Source organism: Epargyreus clarus, unplaced genomic scaffold (assembly GCF_041222505.1).
Source record: "Epargyreus clarus isolate Ecla_fem2 unplaced genomic scaffold, WU_Ecla_fem_2.2 ptg000019l, whole genome shotgun sequence".
Classification (NCBI taxonomy): domain Eukaryota; kingdom Metazoa; phylum Arthropoda; class Insecta; order Lepidoptera; family Hesperiidae; genus Epargyreus; species Epargyreus clarus.
Window position 1 is genome coordinate 3,347,563 of NW_027332227.1, and position 21,051 is coordinate 3,368,613.

The 21,051-nt window shown below is 33.9% G+C and overlaps 1 protein-coding gene and 1 non-coding gene across 4 annotated transcripts in view; one reads left to right on the forward strand and one right to left on the reverse strand.

The window, feature by feature from the left end:
- The window catches only part of NGR-A24 (neuropeptide receptor A24), a 146,185-nt gene that overhangs the window by 22,643 nt on the left and 102,491 nt on the right, over positions 1 to 21,051 (reverse strand). The gene's annotated exons all lie outside the window — the stretch shown is intronic.
- Positions 17,483 to 17,564, forward strand: TRNAL-AAG (transfer RNA leucine (anticodon AAG)). The gene has a single exon. It is a non-coding gene; the product is annotated as a tRNA-Leu (tRNA).

Consider the following 21,051-nt stretch of genomic DNA (forward strand, 5'->3'; position numbering starts at 1 on the left):
TATTATATTCATACAGAGTTATATAGTTCAGTAGTAGAAAATAAGGCCCATTATTATATATCAAAAATAATACAATTTCATTATGCCTTTTAAAAATGGTAAAAGATTTTACAAGGTAATATAATCACTTTAATATAATCAAGAGTAATTTAAAACTCTCCTGTTAAGCGTTTCGGAGGGTAAATATTTATAATAGTCAGCTTACGTAGCAATAACTTTGCCAATAAAACTTTTCTGATTCCTATTTGCCGAGTAATCCCCGTTAATGACAGTTTTTAAGAGCGAACTTCCCTTGTCATCAATATTATGTAGGGGTAGGTAAAAGCTCTCAACATTCCACAAAGTCTGAAATATCTTCGGTCTTGAATAATTACGTGGCATCCTTTAAAATACGTGGTTCTTGTGTAAATTAAGTGGGAGAATTCTGATGCAGGATTTCAAAGATGAACTATTGTAACCTCTGCTAGAACTATTGAATCCTGGCGTTACCGTGTTTAGCCTTATGCCATACACGCTACTGTCTACCGGACAGTTTACGTGCGTAGGTTTGCCTGCACAGTAGGACTACCATGAGTTTACAAAAGTATTACTCGCTAGCGACTGCGTAAAATAAATGTATGAAAAATTGTACAGCGCCTCTGGTGGTTACTCGTAGAACTAAAATCCGTAGTGACGTAACTCGATACGTAAAAAACCTATCGAAATCAAATCGCTAGCGAATGTCATTATGATCTATTGCCATACAAATTCGGTCTCATGAGTCATTAATTTGACAGACGTTGTCAAGAAATACCGTAACGATAGTAGTTATGTTATTCACTAGCAAAATTACAATAGTTTTCTATTTACCATTTCTATAGTGGCGTTTCTATGCCAACTCATGGTAATGCTACAGGTCTATTCCCACACACAGTCCGGTGTACCTGCGCAGGTATACCTGAAGAGGTAGACCTTTCCGTTGCACCGTAGTGTGTATGACAGGCATTAGATGTGTTAAATTGTTAACAAGCACTTGAGTGAGTTGTGTGGTTCCTTTATCATTAATATTTTAAGCCGTTTGTTCATTATAAATGTCTATGTCACCCCGTTTAGACAGAAATGCCTGCCGTCACTCAAATTGCTGAAGCTAGACGCAAACTTCTACAAACTCCAGACCATTTAGGTGAAAGCGATTTTTCCTACACTAATCAATTAATCGGATTTGCAGCCCTAATCTAGATAGGAGCTCCAGATGATAGGATTGCTAATTCTTTTATATAATTAAATAGATTAAAATCGAGACAATATTATAATTATAAGTAGGTATTTTCTACGAGTATCTGAGTTAATCTGATTATACCTGGAATTTTATGTATTTTTAGTTATAAGTAATGAATATAAATGGCAATTAGTAAAAAGCTGTATTTTGACATTAAAAATAAACACTTATTTATTACTTAATTGTATAGATACTCGTAAATATAACTTTGAACTTGACGCGATATCTAACTTTTTATGATAAAACGGTAATTCGTGGGATACCTTTTAGTTTTATTATCCGGCTGCTCTGGTAAGATTGTAAAGTTTTACGAGTGTAGTACCTATGTACAAGTAACATGTACTTAAGCCCATTTCTTTAGTACGTTTTGAAGCCTAAACGTGTCGTTAGAGTATAACTCTATCATAAAAGTAGTAAATAAAATTTTATATAAGGGAGAGAGCTCATTATAATGTATTTATTTGATGAATTGCGGAGTATATGATGTAATAAGTCGTCTATATATCTATCAATTGTTATAAAAATTCTCATAATTTCGAGGAATTTACAGACATCCAATATGTAAGAACTCTTTTGGACTACAGGGCACACAAAGTACTTTTTGTATACAATTTCCTTCTTATATATATATTTTTATCGTATCATACATTAAAGATAAAGCGAAAATTGAATAAATGCCGCCTTTTGGAGTATAAATTTACTCGTAAGTACTTATAAATCTTTTCAGTTCCTTTTTTAAAGCACAATTTTACACGGGTATGTGTCTTGTTCTTACTCAAAACATTTGCGAGGTGATGAAGTATCAAAGGAAATAGCTACACTTAACTCAAATATCCTTACGTAAATATATCTAAACATTTTCAGGAAATTTCAGTCGACCTGAGACATAAATGTATTAATCTAAACGTGCTGAAAATGCGAAACTATTCCACTGTTTGTTTTATTGTTTCGTACTTATTGAAAGACGAGATTTTACTCTAATGAAGTATACTTGAATAATTTATTTGGAAATTAAATTACACAAGGTCGAGAATAAAAGTAAAACGACCAAATTACATTTTGATTTGATGCCTTTGTCCTAATTAAATAAAATTGAAGTGTACATCGCCCTGTATAATGAAAGTAATTTTGATTTTATTATGTTTCTGTGATACGTGACGTGATAGCGAGAGTCGTGGGCAGAACTTTGTATTCAAATTTTCTATTAAAATCAAAAGTCATAAGCATAATAATGTAAATTATATGAACAACTTTTTAAAACTGAAATTTAAATATTAAAGCAAATATCTTAAACGTGTTAAACTCAGGGCCATAAAGTGTATATATGAATACTATTCCAGGGTTGAAATAGTTCCAGCTATTGACATCGTTTATACTGTTTATACTGATCCCTCGGGATCTACTGGAGGGCCGGTTTATAGCCGAGAGCTGATTTGAGGAGACATTTCAATTAGGGCTTCTTGCCGGATGGAGTAAATTGTAGAAACCCTCTAGAATCCGTCTCGTACGTGATCAGATAATGTTGGAGATCTTTAATAGGTTTTTTCAAGACATGCTCAAAAATCTCGTTCGCTTTATGTATGCGTTAAGAATTTAAATTGTTATTTAAACTCTTTGACGATGTTAAATAGAAATTTTACACTTAAAATATGATCTGTATCGAATATGTGTGTGGCGTAACTGATAAATTAAATATAAGTACCGATTATCATCGAATATAAGCAAATATTGTTTTCGATCATTGATAAATCGAGTGATGATTTATTTCACACGTACTTGCAACTTCAAAAGTTTGAGATTCATGTATCCAGATTTGAACCTAGGACTTAGGATGAAATGTCTAAATACATACCACAGGGCTAAAACTACTTATTTGTATTATAATTTATCTCCTATGATTTACTAGTAGATTCTCTACTTACTAAATGACTATTGAGAAACTTGCCTACGTATTCAACAGGCAGCCAAAAGTGCGCTTAATGCTCTTCAATTTGGAACAGAGTAATGCTTAGTTGCTTCATTACTCCTGACTTTATTGTACGATCCTTTGGCAGCACACTCGAGTAACACTCGAGTGAAGTTGACGATAGTTTTGAGCGACGAATTTCCTTGTGACGCACATTACAAAGGTTTAATCTCTCCAGATTTATTCAACAGCTATTAACATTAAGTAAGCATAATAGCGTAGGGTTTTGTTTTGTTTATTTGGTAGAAGGAGGAACCGAGGAAGCAAACAATTTGATGTTATGTCAGTCAAATAATCTATCTGTCGCTTAAAGTTGATCTACAAACCAACCAATTATGTTTTTTTTTATATTTCGCAATAAATTGGTACAAAATATTTTTTTGGAAACACAATTAGCTCTGTAAGCCCTTCAGTTTTGTCCAAAATTCCGTTAAAACCTCTTCAGCCTTCCCCGGTTTAACTCGTACAAACAAACACGCATGTAGGTAAAAAAATATTTGCTGTTTGTTTCATTACCTATTACCTACAAAATACCTGTTGAAAACTCATCCAAATATTCAACAGAGAGCCAAAAGTGCGCATACTGCTCTTCAATTTGTGACTAAGTAGTTGCTTAATTACTCCTGACTTTATCGTACGATCCTTTGGCAGCACACTCGAGGAACACTCAAGTGAAGTTGACGATAGTTTTGAGCGACGAATTTCCTTGTGGCGCACATTTAGAAGGTTTTATCTCTTTGTCTTTGTTCTAGAGCCATTGAGGTTAAGTGAACATAATAGAGTCACGTTTCGTTTTGTTTTTTTTACGGTTAAGTGGTGGATGTCAAGTGGCACTCATAGATCAATAAGTTAAGTCCGTCAGATTTGATTAACTAGCAGAATTTATAGATTTCAATATTAATGTAAGAATTACATTTTCAAAATCACGGTTACATTGTAAGAACTTCATCTGCGAGGCATATCTTGTTTAGGCCACAGTCAAGTTCGAATTGGAAAAAAGTTCTTAAGAGTTTTGAAAACTCAAATTGGTTTTTAATTGCACATACAAACGTCGTTTTTTAGAATAGTAAACAATTCTATTTTCACACGCTTTTATTAGCTTGGGTTATATGTATGTATGTATGTACTCGTATGTACGTAACAGTAACGGAATCTTTGAACCCGATTTCTATCCACTTTGAACGTTCAGTTTAATTCAAAATTTTGAAAAATGATCAAAAACCGATGACAATACACGATTTTAATAATTTTGTACCATTGTCCTTATCAACATCCTCAGGATTAACGATTTTCGAGGCGAGAGAAAGCGCCTTAGGGAGAGTTCAGGCAAAGTTGCTAGATTGATTTTTAGTTTTGAAAAATAATAATGTTATTTCCCTATAACTCAAATGTACTGAAACATATCTATAATGCCATCTTGTAGAATGATTTTTAGGATTCCATACTCAAAGGATAAAACGAAACCCTCCGCTGTCTGTTCGTGAGTCACAGGGCTTTATCTCAATAGATAGACACTTGATTTTTTTTACAGACAATGCATAGTGATGGTCGCTATAACAAAAAATACTAAAAATTAATAAAATAAATATAGTTCAAAAAACTAAAAAACACGCTTTTATGATAAAATTAGTTGATTTTTGTATAATTGTGGAAATTGTATAATTGTGGAAAAAGTGTGGTGTGCTTTTCGAAAAGTGATAAGTGGAGCACTCCACGCTTTTTTCACAATTATACAATTTACTGTCCTTAATTGATTCCTAGATTGAAAATTATTTTCTACTTTTTAGTTGATTTTATCATTAAAGCGTGTTTTTTAGTTTTTTGAACAATATTTATTTTATAATTTGTCTTGGTTTATCCATACCTACTCATAATATAATAATTATTTTCTCCTTTTATCATATATCATAAACTAAATAAATATGTTATAATATATTACAAATATGAAACTGTAATGATAAATTCATAACATTTCAATATCCAAAGTAAATTTAAATGTTGTTTGGCTTGATTGCACTCGAAATAATTATTAGAAATCAATTTAAATGTAATCATGAACTAATAATATGTATAGTGGTAGTAGGTATATAATTTAGTTTAAAAATATAAACTTTTTGACAAGACGACCGTGACCATTTGCGTCACGCAGAGTTCCATGTTCAATCCCGGGCTAAGCTTTTTATTTTTAATATAGGAGTAGCAGACGAGCATGCAGTCCACCTGATGGTAAGTGGCTACTGCCGCCCATGGACATCCGTAATCAACTCCAGATGGGATTGGACATTCCTACCTGAGGTCGGCCACAGATGCGCCGCTACCCCTGAGGACTAAGCTGGAACGCCTCGGAAAAGTATGTCTCTCTTATCACACCAAGCATTGGTATATCTAATGATCGATCAATTTAGATTTCTGTTATAAGTGGGTGTTACTATTTTCGTCATTGTCTCTGTGGCAATCATGTCATAGAATCCTTTTACGTATATATTTTGTTGTGAGATAAATAAATTATCATAAAATACACGCTATAAATTTCAGCGATGGAAAATTAATAAATGTCGTGTTCGCTAATTGATTTCATTAATCAAGCACAGTCAAGTATGCGCACACGACATTTCATAATTTGCCTCACATATTTCATAATTACATTTGTTAATGATTTCCGATGATCTGATCTCTCAGATAAATTAAAATTATATAAGTGTTTTCAGTAGAATTCATTGTTATTGTATATTTTGAATATCTTATTGTATAAAATTCTCGTGTTATAATGTTAGTTACCGTACTCCTCCGAAACGGCATTACCGATTTTCACGAAAGTTTATATGCATACTAGTTTTTGCCCGCGGCTTCGCCAGCGTTTAAAAGAAAATAATATGACATACTAACATACATAAAACTGAAAATTCGTACCTTCATTGGAATGACATTCAATTCATTGGAATGTGGCGAAAATTGGTCGTACCAACTCTGGAACCTTCGTGTGCTCATGGAAAACAACTTTGCTAAAGATCATCACTCGATCAAATGCATAGACTAAAATAATCGATTTTTTTGGTCCAAAAGATCGATTCTCCGATTAAACGATCTTAGATCGCCAGTAGTTCCCGTGTGATTTCCGGGATAAAAACTATCGTATGTCCGTTCTCGGGTCTCAGACTATCTTCTTTGTACAAAATTTCATTAAAATCGGTTCAGTTGTTTAGGCGTGAAGAAGAGACAACCAGACAAACAGACAAACAGACAGACAGAGTTAGTTTCTGATTTATAATATTAGTAAGGAAGTAAGGATTCAGTAGCTCTGAGAATCGGCTACTATCTATTTTTCATACCCCTAAGTGATACACAAGGTTTGTCGGGTCAGCTAGTCTATACTAATATTATAAAGAGGAAAACTTTGTTTGTTTGTTTGATTGTAATGAATAGGGTCAATAACCTTATAGGATAATGCTGTCGGATAGCATCACATGACGCTCATTGATGTTTTTCAAAGATCACGCGTTTCTTACGATTATCTAATAATTTACTTGTTTTCCTACTTAGGTACTTACTTTAATAGCAAAACTTCTTATCTCCAAAGTGTTAAATTCAGTATGGTTCAAACACCTCATCGCCATACTCATTTCTAGCGTGAAGGAGTTCTGCGTTTTAGCGGAAGGTTGCGGAGTCTGACTAACATATGAGACGACTATCTGAATTCGCAGGAGGCAAAGTACCTGTACCTAACCTGTTTTATATAGAGTGAGACAACTGGGGCGACAGTGACAACGTTATATCTGGCTGACTGGTCTTTTTTATAATATCAGGGTAGCAGACGAGCATGCAGTCCACCCACAAGTGGCTACTGCCTCCCATGGACATCCTAGATTAGATTCCTACCTGAGGTCGGCCAGAGATGCGCTGCTAAGACCTAAGGACGCCCTGAGGACTAAGCTGGAATGCCTCCGAAAAGTATGTCTCCCTTACGACACCCTTCAAACCAGAATATAGCAACGCTTAACACTGCTATTATTAGGCGGCGGTGGTGCCGCCGGAGTCTTATTTATTACTTGCCCATCTTGTAAAAAATATACACACCAGCGGGGCAAGATTTTCAAATGTAGATAATCAAAGCTTAAACTGGGTTACGTTACATATTACCTACCTCTACATCTGGTCCCGTTCATGATGTAATAACAGAAGCAAAAATTCAACCAGTGAACGATTAGTTGCTGGTAATTGTAATTTATCACGAGCATTTCCGTGAAACATGCCGTGTCCGGAAGTACAGATGATATGAGTTACTGGCGATGCATTTGTGGATTGAGTTCCGTTTTTATGATATCATTGCAGCAAACGTGTTCATGTTCTCATATGATATGAATAAGATACATGATATGAGATGCTTGTTCTGAGGGCCAATTCAAATTATACGTATTAGCACCTTCACACCATTTCTGTAGATAGAACTAGGTATAACAATGGTGAATCTAACGTGAAACTTTAAAAAATGAAATCTATTATCATAATATGTGGCAACTTAGTACTTCCGAGGGCTTTAAAATGTAATTTGCTCTTTTTATGAACACAGTAATTTCTAAAAGCTAAGATTGTGACGTAGTTGATGACGAGCTTGCGCACGCTCTAATTTACGTACGAAGATGATAAATGATAAATCATTCACACATAATGTGATTGTTACGCAAAATTCGATAAACCTAATTATTATGAATGGAAATATAAAATCGTTGAAGGATACTTAATTAATCGCCATTTTGTAAAAAAAACGTGAATAGTAAAACATAAAAAAGTCGCAGCAGAAATATGAAAACAGTTTTGTATAAGATGGTATGTGTAACTTACAGGTCCATTAGCTTATGTATTTACAATTTGCGTTATAATTAACCGTACGTGGAGGCCGTATACAAATGTACTATAGCTATCACAGACAGTTATGATGATGAAAACGTTGTTTATGGTGACAAAATCGTTTTAAATGAAATGTTTTTTTATTTTCATTAAAATCATTTGGTTTACAATATTGTAGAACCTCAATAACATTGTCATCAAATATCTTATATATAAAATTCTCATGTCACAATGATAGTTACCGTACTCCTCCGAAACGGCTTTACCGATTTTCACCAAATTTTATATGCATATTCAGTAGGTCTGAGAATTGGCTACTATCTATTTTTCATACCCCTAAGTGATAAGGGTTGTTCACCCTTAACATTTTTTATTTATATGGCAACACAACGTTTGCCGGGTCAGCTAGTAATGTTATAAATAACAAAATTAATTTAAAAAATCAAAAACCCGACTGCACCAAAAATAGATAGTGGCCGATTCTCAGACCTACTGAATATGTATATAAAATTTGGTGAAAATCGGTGAAGCCGTTTCGGAGGAGTACGGTAACTAACATGAGAATTTTATATATAAGATATATTATATATTGTATGTGTAATCTCCTCTTAATTTCCTTTCTTTTGACACCCTACTCGATAGGTTTGGTTAACTTTTTTAAAAACGTGTTACTATTTCGCGAAAAAATCCACCATTTATGGTCTATAAAATATATAAATTCAGTAAATCAAAGTTTCGGTCATTATTTTACCTTGTTAGTGGTAGTATTTCATTATTTTTATCCAACAAGCCTGATACAAAATTTCATAGTGTTTGCTTCAAAATTGACGATTATTCAAATGAACTTTTAACCCTTATTTTACCCTCTACGAGGTTGATTTTTCGGAGGGGGGTAAATAAGTGCGTCTTTGTTCCTATCCAGAAAGCCAAATACAAAATTTTATAGTAGTTGCTTCAAAATTAAAGGATTTCAAAAAAACTGTTTTCCCCTATTTTACCCTCTTAAGGGTAGAATTTCCAAAAGGCCTTTCTTAGTACTTATTTACGCTTTATAGAGAACCTATGTGCAAAATTTCAGAACTGTAAGGTCCTTGGTTTAGGCTGTACGTTGATTTCTGAAAAATGAAAAAGTCATTTAGTTAGTCAGTCAGTCAGTCACGTTGCTTTTTTATGTATATACAAATATGTTTTTATAATCTCCGTTTAATTTCCTTTCATTTGATACCCTACTCGATAGGTTCGGGTAACTTTTTTTTTTAAATGAGTTACTATTTCGCGTCAAAAATCCACCATTTTGATTTTTTTTTACTAACACCTATCTAAGGACACTCGGGTCATTGAGACAAATATAATGACACCTTAACTGTTGAAATTCATCCAGCCGTTTGTTAGATCCGATCAAATAAAGAAAGACAAACATACAAGATACGCGCGAAAAACATAACCCTTCCTTGGCAGTCGGGTAAAAACTACTGCACTGATATTAAAAATTCTTTCACCATTCGAAAGCTACATTATCCACGAGTAACATAGGCTATATTTTATATGAAATATATTTGATAAATAGATTTTGAGGCGGTAAAAAATTTGCCGGGTCAGCTAGTATTTTATAAAGTCTAGAAAACGTTAATCATTTAACTAATTCACTTTTTGCAAATACTGATCATTCATTCATTGTACAAATAATATGAGCATAGAGAAAAAATATTTAAAAAGTATATTATGTCTACACACGTTTATAAATTATATTAATAAAATTTTAATTTCCTGAAACAATGAAGGTGTAGATTCCTCAAATTCCCCGATACTTTTGTGGAAGTTAAGGGAAAACTGACTTCAATAAACTGATTCGCACACATATATTTGATTTGAGAGTACGCAGTGATGCTATTTCCTTCAAAATATCAAGGCTTCCGGCATATTAATTGAAGAGCCATGTTCGCGAGTTTCGTGGAAAGCTCGTGAGTAAACAAAAGCAAAGTTGTGTGATGTTATATATGTGTGAATTTAATGAATCGGTAATATGATATAGTGCAAATAAATGTAGGAAGTACGTAAATGCCTGTGGGTGTTGATTGTGGAAGGCGGACGTGAGAGCGCATCTCGATATGCTAGTGGTTTATTTAATGCCTTTTGTTGTTTGACATTATATTATGTGACAAACAAACATTATATGTGTATAAGAAGCTCGAAAAGTTGCTGCTTGCTTGCTTGTTGGCTTGAGTTGCTGTGGCAAGTTGACTTTATCCGGGCTACTACTGTGACCTGATTAATAAATAAACAGTTAAGTATTTTAGGTACATAGTTATCATTAGTTCAAGATAACTATGACCACATGAAAAATCACTATAATTGAAAAAATATAAATTCATTTCGCTTATAAAATGCTGTCAACAACATTTTTCCACACAATATTGGTTACGTTATGGAAACAAATGTTTCTGACATTATATTTGTAGCCGCTCGAAAATCGCACAATAAATAAATATTTCATACTCAGTGAACCGTGATCGGAGTGATATTCATGGAGGACTGGAGGTTATATCTCTACACTTAGAGTTTTTTGTGATGGAAGTCATTTTTGCGGAGGCGATGGTACAGTTTGACGGAGGCGGAGGTGGATACATAAAAAATCATTATCAACTATTAATTATTATTATTTAAACAAAAATGATTTATAAGTAAACAATAAGAAACTTTTTGTAAATACATAACTATTTCGTAGCTTTATTACCTTCCAGGCGATTGCTTAAAGTTTTATCAAACTAGCTACATTAAAAAAATTGCATGGAACTTGACCCTGGTGACAAAAATGTTATATTAAATCTCTACTATAATAAAGGGGAAGTTTGTTCGCAGTCATTTAATTTTGACTGAGATGCATTCGCGGAATCACAAGCAAAGTGCTTATAGATATCCAAATGTCCGTTATAACTTTGTTAAAACATGCAGAGATGGATGTGGAGGCGGACGTACATATTATGCGGAAGTTCCGCACTTGCGGAGGCAAGCTACAACCCTACTATATGACACCCATATTGCGTAGTAATGCTCCTCGATATTTGATATTGGCATGATATCAAATATAACTTTCTTTTTCCCCTACCGAATTGTATGGGATCATCTGGAATCAGTATTATGTTTTTTTGGACCAACGAACACGCACTAAATATTAAATTATTGTCGCGTACGTGAAAAATATTGCTGGATTCTTTATAGAGCTTTTTATATTGTTAAAAACTGTTTATTTTTAAGATGGATGCTTTCCAATTCTGTTAATCTCTGCTTGTCGATGGTTCATAAGATGATCTGTATGATAATAAATGATTTTTATCCATACTCTTAGCTGATAATAAATTCTAGTAATGTCTATTTCAATCCTTAATCGTATATTTTATTGTACACAGCATGTAACTTATATGGCTTGAGACATATCCTTTGAACACGGAATGTAGGTAATTAATTTAATTAAGAATTATTTTAATTTAAAATGTTTAAGTTATAAACATCTATTCTTGAATAACTGTGAAACCCGACCGAAGTAGAAAGAACCCATTCTCCGTTCTAGGTCAAGAGGTTCGGGGGTGCGTGGGTGAGTGGGAAATAAGAAATTTAAAACATCCTAAATTACTCAGCTGATATTAATCTAAAAGTAAAGATACTTCCTAAGCTTAATTGGTTTCTTGATGCAATTAAGATAAATTACGAGATAATTTCGAACAACCGAAGACCAATTTTAATAAAATTGAGTAACGGCTGAACCAAAATTATTTAGTACTCGAGTATTCTAGGATAGGTTTTTTTATATTCCAAGGGAAAATGTCATGTATTTGATACGAGAATTACAAATTATTTTGATTACAATGGAATCTATATATTATCACGATTTATAAATATTCATTGTTTCTCAGTTAAACATATAAGGATTAAGCCTCATTTCTAATTATGTTAATTATTCCATGAGATGAGGTGTAACCGTCATACATCTTAACAATTCATCAAATATTCATTCGAATTCCTAAATGATTTACCTAGTTACCAAGAAACATTCAACTACAATAGATCGGACATTACATACCTAAATTGGCTCGTATAAATGTCTCTCCTTTATAATACTTTTCAAACCAGAACACAGTTGAGCTTTAACACTGCGGCTATAAGTGTAAGCTCATTATTCCTGAAATACTATTTTATATAATAAAAGATTCAATTACAACTCCTTTTTTTTTTCTCTGACAATTCATTCCATGACATCTTATTCTCTAAAGAACATAGTATCCTTCTTTCTTTTTATATAGTTTCCCGCTACATTGCTGCTCACCAGCAATTAAATAGAGTCTTATTAACATAAATTAACTAAAAAGTATTGTTATAATAAAAATATACCCCTACATAAGGCAGAAGTAGTCTACAAGAAGCGGCTACGGTGTCAACCATAAAAAAATATATATCATACAAACCTATCTCCCACAACGCGAAGTATGTGAAAATGCCAATGCTACATCCCTGCTGAAATCATGAAGGATTGCTACATCCCCGCGGTTAGAGGAAGGTATGTACTAAACATCTGATTTAGTGGAACTAATCAAGTATTCGCGTGAACTATGTTATTTGCTACCCGCTAAGTGCCCACATAATAACGTGAACCAAATTATGATGATGTGGACTTCCGTAAGCCCAATTTACATAATCCACCGAATTTCCCAATAACATTTATTATGGTAAAGTTCGGATTGCAAGTCTACCTATAAGCAAACTTTATATATTGTACGAGAACGTATGTATATTTGTCTCCGTATATTAATATGTTTGAGTAGGTTTACGTGACATACATATTTTAATAATAATTATGTTACGTCCTTAATGAAGTAAATTAAAATAATATTAACGCTTTCTGTACACAGCCCCATAATCGGATTCTGCCTGCGTCCTGTGTGTCATGGACACACACAAAGTTGAATACCCAAAAATCCAGAACAAAAATCTAAATTTCTTATTTGCCTGACTGTCTGAGATCGAATTTGAAACTTGCTGCATGACATGCAACGCTACTGTGATTGGCTTCAGGTCGAACCTGCTCTATGGAGTAGGTCCCAGATGTCCATGGGAGGTACTGACCACGTAGAATGGGCCAAACATGCTCGTTAGTCTTATCAAATTTATAAAAAAAAAAACTAGTAGAGCCCGCGCCTTCGACCGCTAAAATAACTAAAAGATCGTACCTTCATTAGAGAGACTATGGCGCTATCTGTCGAAAATTGGTCGTATTTAGAAAACTTCGACATCTTCGTGGGCTCATGCACAACAACTTTGCTAAAGATCATCACATGATCAAATGCATGGTTTACGATTGGACTTAAGGACATACGGACAAAAATTCATTTTTATATATAAAGAAGAGTTAAATCTACCCTTTGTTAGCCAATGTAGATAAGTTAATTTGCAAGGGGCGGGTGGGTGTATTTTATCTGAGCGTAGATCCAAGATATGTTTTTCAATTGTTACCAAAGGAATAAATTTATCAGCGTCCGACATCTTCTTAGGGATGTGTCGCCGCACTCCGCAGCTTTCCTATCTGACTTTGATAAACGAAACGAGTTCCAATTCTTTATTACTTAACATCTGGAGTTACTCCGGATAGTTCCGTTAAATAAGTATAGAAATACTTATTTAAGTTACCATGGTTCATGCCGTCGTCAACCTCTTTTTTATAATATAGGAGTATCAGACGAGCATGTAGTCCACCTGAATGTAAGTGACTAATGCCGCCTATGGACATCTGTAATCAACCCCAGATACGATTAGATATTCCTACCTGAGGTCGACCACAGATGCGCCGCTACCCTTGAGGACTTAGCTGGACCGCCTCGGAAAAGTGTGTCTCCCTTACCACACCCTTCAAAACGAAACACAGCAGCGCCTAACACTGCTGTTATTAGGCAGAAATAGGTGTGGCGCTGGTGCCGCCGGAGTCGAACCACAAAGGGTTCTACCACCTTTAAACCTATTGCTGCCCCACAGCAGGGCAAGGTTCTAAACCATAGTTCACAAAAGCCCGAGACACTCAACTTTGAACACTCAAAGTTGAATGTATCGGGCTTAACCCTCTGACCCCCCGATTGAGAGGGCGAGTTTCAACCACTAAGCTACTGCTTCTATCGTTCACGTACGCGTTTCAAATATAAGTATTTTTCGTTAAATTTAAGAGATAAACGATTATACAATCTTTTTAGTTTTAAACAGCTGTAATCGGTCCCAAGTCTCAAGTAGAATTGTGATTCTTTTTGACTTCCCCTTTTCAAACCAGAATACAACAGCGTTTACCAATACCTTATTTACAGCTTTTACTGCGTTATTTTGTAGAGTTAGGTGTGGTGATGCTACGGTCGAAGAATTTAATAATAGGTCTCTCCAATTTATGCTTATCAAGTATCGATATTTAGTAAGTGTTATTATAGATTTGATATTTAATCTAAGATAGGCAAATCATTGGATAAATTGATAATTAATAGCAGATGTAAGAGGTCTACAACCTTTTAAAAACACTATTCGGTATTTTCATTTTATTTTCCACAGACGTATTTCTCCGTCGAATCATTTAATCCCGCTTAGAGCTTCAAGAAATGTCCACACACAGTCCAATTTCAAATTGTAGTTGAAGAAGGTTGTTGTTATTAAATTGGATATCACAGCGGTAGAAAGGCTATTGTTATCTAGAATCCAATATCGTGGTACAACGCCGGTAAGCAAAACATCTTGTGGAAGCAATAAGGCTCCTTTCGGTTGTGCTTGAAGGGTAATCCTAAATAAGCCGTGTCCCACAATAGCGGTGGACCATTTACGTTGAATATTTGAATCTTAATTTGAATCGAAAAACCCACGTTCTATTGTATTTTGGTAAAAGATATACAGGGTTTATGAAGATATACGATTGAAGATATACGGGTTGAAATCACTTGAAATGACACGAAAAAATGTAATTGTTTGTTTGTAATTTAATAATAACCCTTTTTTGCTAAATGCACATGAAAGTATTTTATTTATTTAAAATTTATTGCATCACCTCTATGAATGTACAAAAGTGCAAACTTATGGAGTTTGGCGCCGCTTCTTCTCCATAGCAAAACACCTACCGAAGCGGTGGGGTGGTAGTTTGTTGATTTTCAAAATGTATTTTATATGAATCAATTTTTAATAAATGAAATTTGAATTTGAATTTGAATAATGCCTGATGGCATTTTCTACCAGTCAACCCTGTATACCTATAGGGAACTTATAAAACAATAATAATATTTTTTCGTCTGTTTGTCTGTTTGATGCGGCTAATCTCCGAAACGGCTGGATCAATTTAAACGGGACTTATTCGAGAGGGGTAACTAAGGTAAGGTATTTTAGAAAAATAATGAATTTTAGAAAAACAATGAAAACCCATGAGTATTTACACTTTTAAACTGGTAGACAGAGATAACTAAGGTTATTTTTTGTAGAAAAATGGTTCCGTGCAAAAAAGTGAAAATCCATCCATTAAACTTTTAAACGCGGTGTAACCCATGGGGCACAGCTCGTATAGTAATATGAATGTAGGTAACATTATACGAGGATTAGAAGGTTCTGGAAAAGACGCATATGGCTAAATCCGAGGACGGGACGTTTGTTACATAAATTAGAGGTGGGTTTAATTTTAAAAAGGCTAAGGATAGGCATAACGGTTGTGGTACATTTAATACAAATGTTATATTAAATGTACCACAATGGTATACACCAAACCATACTTAATTTTGTTCGCTCATAGAAAACCACTAAACTTTAATTACCAGTATATTTAGAATACCTACTTAAGTATTTACCACCCTATTGTAATAGATAGTCATAGATAAGTATAGATATCTCACCGCCTTGTAATTGAAGGAAACCATTAGATGACTTAAACAGCTGACAATTCTGTCAGCCGTTTAATGGCTGTCATGGTGTAATTTACGTGGAATAATGCCGACATGCGCAGTTAAGACACGAAATCGAAGAAAAAGTGCGAAGAAATATCATTTCATTTGTAAACGATCTAAAAACTACATTTTTTAAATATTTTTCAAACACGAAAATTGACAGTGACAATTGTCAAAAGGTTACATTTTTTTGTTAGGAGCGAGTAATATTTACTAATCTATGTAGGTAGTATATAAAAAGGTATTATTAAACTTAGACGTCTAATAATCTGAATTAATTGTTTTTCAATTTTAATTTTTTTCTTCATTGTTTTAATATTATATCCTTATTGTAGTTAAATTAACGAATGATTTATAATTATTTTTGCTCTGCATTTCTACTTAAATTGTTTGTTAGGTTTAATACATGGAATATTGTTAAAAGTTTATGTCAATGTAATGTTTGTGCCTATAGTTGAGGTGACACTTGTTACTTATTGTCAAGCCTGTGTATTGGAGGAGGTGGTGTACACTTTGTTGGTGCAACTCATAAATAAATTAAATAAATAAATATCGAAGGCCTCACGAGTATGTCATGTAATACTAATATAAAAAATGTATGATAAAAAAAATGAAAAATTTAATAGTAATACATTCTTACCATCGACATTTATGATACTTACGAGTACTTTACACGTTTATTGATGATCTCAACTCTATTATTTTGAAAACGTATGAGTCTAACAATGAAACAGTATATGATAATTATTAGACAAAAAATCGTATTTATAGATGTAAGAGATGCCAAGTTACCAGAGTAATCGAATCGATTACTAAACAATGTCCCAATTATTTATTCGAGGCGTATTTGCCGAATACACACAAAGATCACGTTACCTACGTAATGTAGGCACTCATTCGTGGAATAAAGAATAATGTTTTTATAATAACTACGAGTACCTATTGATATACATGAATTTATTAAATAATACTTATCTATAACTTTGTGATCTTAACTTAAAAAGCAATCCTCGGATGGTAACAAGAGAATTATTTAACAACGACACATAAAATTTACAATCTATATGAGGTAGTTGTAATAAAAATGTAGTATATTCATTTTATCTGAAAAGAGGGTGGTGTAGCTATGCGTATTCATCTTTTTCCAAGTAACTTTTAAAATACATGTTACAAAGACGTATGTCCTTAATTGTTCCCAAGTGGTTCGAGCAGGAATATCAGAAATTTACTTTTAAACATACACCATAAAAATAAACTGTTAATCAATTCATAAAAAAATAAAAACAAACATAGCGGAATTAAATGAATCTTTAATTATTATTACCTGGCTATCGTTTACGTATGTTTATACATACGTACGTAATTATCTACAAAAGTTGAGTACATATAATATTATCGACAAAATTTATTTATGTAATGTTGTACAGTAGCAGATAATACTTATAAAAAATTTCGCAGTATAAGCCAAGTGGTAGCGTGGCCGAGCGGTCTAAGGCGCTGGTTTAAGGCACCAGTCTCTTCGGAGGCGTGGGTTCGAATCCCACCGCTGCCAAGTCCCCGTCAGGTTTGTTCTTTTTTAATCACATTTCTAATTTTCACAAATTCTATTATATCTTTGTCCTAGATGCACGGAAATTCTGCGAAAAGATATTCAGAGACTGGAATATATATGTTTTTTTATTTTGTATTTGATTGGGTGGGATATTTCTCACAAATAGAAGTAACTAACGAACATGTAGTCCATCTGATGCTAAATAGCTATTACCATTAATAGACATTTCTAATCAACCCCAAAATGAATGGATTTCTTCGATCTGCAATAAAAGCATCCTCCATACCTCTGAGGACTAAATTATAATGGTTCATAGGTAATAGTCTCTTTTCCTTACCAAACAGAGATGGTCTGTATAAAGATCTTTTTCAAGTAAAATACAACTTTTTATATGTGCTGAATGAAATCTTTCTTTATACTTTACGGACACGAAATTCATCACCCGTCTGTGGTTGATCGATAAAGCACTTCAAATAGAATTTTATGTGCCATTCGGAATTTTAAAGCCAGATCCAATAAAATGGCACATATACGACTACCACGGATCAAGCAATCAGAAGAACAATTTGATTTTCAGTCATAATGTTTATTACCATGAGACATGTAGGTGTAGGTACATACATTTATAATTTTAATTCGGATAGAAATATGAAGGAGATTATACCATGAAACAGTATGAGTGTAAGTTGATACTTATCTAGTTATTACAGAGATCGGTGCCTAGCAGAGGGACGGAAGAGGAAGTGAAGAGGTAGGTGGTAGAGCCCTTTGTGGTTCAACTTCAGCGGCACCGCTACACCTATTTCTACCTCATAACAGACGTGTTAAGCGCTGCTGTGTTTTGGTTTGAAGGGTGTGGTAAGGGAGATATACTTTTCCGAGGCGTTCTAACTTAGTCCTTACGGGTAGCGGCGTATCTGTGGCCGACCTCAGGTCGAAATATTTATCCTATCTGGGGTTGATTACAGATGTCCATGGGCGGCAGTAGCCACTTACCATCAGATGCTCGTCTGCTACTCCTACATTAGGTATAAAAAAGACATAAAATGGATTACCGCTAATCCACAATTAATTTGAATAACCATGTCTTCTATCATTCATTAGCTAAAGAAATCGTTTAGAGAATTAGTAGGTATACAGAAATTTGTCCTTGTAGTACAGGGACCAGAGTAGGGCTACGGTATCCCCTGCCTGTCGTAAGAGGCGACTAAAAGGGGCATCCGGGTTTGCTGGTGGCAAGAGTGGGAGCTCAGGGTACCTTTTGAAGGTTTCCCCCTCGTCAACAAAAAAAGGTATACAGAAATTATTATTAGGTATAGGTACGTACCTGTACATACCTATTTCAGGTTACATAGGTAATATTATAAATAGCTGAACTTTCTATGCGTCTTAAGGAGGCTATAAGATTTTGTAGGGAATAAGATTAATACTTATAAAACGCTAAACAGACACTTATTAGACGCTAAATGGTAACTAACTTGTAACATCACTGTTAATTTGAATATAGTAAACTAAGTAATAATAATGTAGTTGGCTATAGAAAGTAAGACATTTGAAAAGACTATTGGTAATCTTGTAAATGACAGTATTTACATATCTAAATTAAATCAGCCTTTTCAATACATAAAATCGCTGAACACTTTCGCATATTAATGTATGAACCCTCTTCCAAAAAGTGTATGCTTCGGTGAAGGGTGGAAAAATTTAAATGAAGCATTTTTCAAATTTCGCTAACATTTTTAATGGACTTACAAAACTCGTGGATTAATTTTTAATTTTTTGCGTAGTAATGAAATGCGTTATCTATGAAAATACCATTATTATTTTTTACAAGGCTTTGTATTTATTTTTACAAATTACTGTATATTGAATATAAACTATTCCTTAGTAAAAATACCTCAGAGATTTTGGATTCATACGTCTATGAAATGTTGAAATGTAACATAAAAGAATACTACGTAAATATAAAAAAATAAGACTTTTCTGAACAGAGAAACCTGAGAGATCTTAAAAAGTTCTCAAAAATGAAGTCTACCATTACCTGATACGATAGACTATGGCCTAAAGTGTGTAAACCCTTCCTCGTTAAGCGGAGGCCCATTCCTAGCAGTGGGACAGTAATGGACTAATATCAATAAACAAATGGAGATATTATGATTATAGTTCAATAACGACCACTAGGCGAGCACTAGTTACCCTTAATGCCTTATAGGGACGTAGGGATTAAGGGTTATAGGGATAATCGGCGCGAAGGGTTCAATTGTTGCGCCAACTTTATCGCGGAGTTGTCATCGCGCGCTGTTGCGTTACGATATATTATTTATTTAATAAACTTCGTGCGTATTTTTCCATTATATCTCAGTTTTTGCGAGCGTTGGATTATTTTTAGTAGAAAATAATTTTATCAAGCACCCTACGCTCTTTACGTCTTTACATACGAGTCTTTAGTTAAAAAACATTTTTTACTTTTAAGATTGATTGGTTATGATAGCGTGTTTATTGTTTAATAATTACTTGTTTTGAATACTTAATAAATTATAAGGAAGTGTCACTTGAGGGTAACAGAATCAGGGTTATTCGACCGGCGAGGTGCCATTGTCAATACTCTAGGATAGCGTGAATTGATTTAATGTTACTGGGTGTACACACCGTCGACTGAATTACATACGAGCTGACAATCTTAGTTTTTAGGGATGATAACGTAACTGAGACCAGCTTCAGATCTAATCCCTGCCTTGTTCTATATGGAATTTGTTACAGATGTTCATGGGCGGCAGTGGTCACTTACCATCAAGTGGTCACTTACCATCAAAAAGTATCGAGTGTTCAGAAAACGATAATATATTTGTTATATTACAACAATTATCGATACACTCGACCGAGTTACGAGTTAATTCCACGAAACGCTGTTTGAATGAAGCCCAAAAAATACATATTTGCCAAAAAGCCACGTTCCTTGAAAAAATACACCCTCACAAAAATAAAACGTGATCCATTAAGAAAGTCATTGTTTTTCTGGTAAATACACATTTAAAGAAAAAGCACGTGGTAAGCAAGTGGAAAATATTGGTTTAACAGGTTTTCTTTCCGTTCTTAGAAGCTTTCGGTGTTTGTTTCATGTCTCTGGTTTAGTGAGCTGTATTTTAAAGAACTTCATACTTTTCTGGCTTTATAATTATGGTCCTCAGATAGTCGTTTGGCCTTATCACATTACACAACAAACCACAACATAGCAGCGCATTACACAGCTGTTATTAGGAAGAATTATATGAGATACGACCTTAGGAGCCAAACCAAGAAATATCTCCTACCTTTATGTTAGAGGTACCAACTACTTATGCATAGTAAAAAACAGATCGTAGTTAGTAAGTGAATAATTCTCATTTATTAAATGGGTCATTCAGCTGTGATAGCCTAGTGGTTAGAAACTCGCTCTTTCATTAGGGGGTCCGTGTTTCGAATCCTCTGATTTTTCAAAATCATGTGT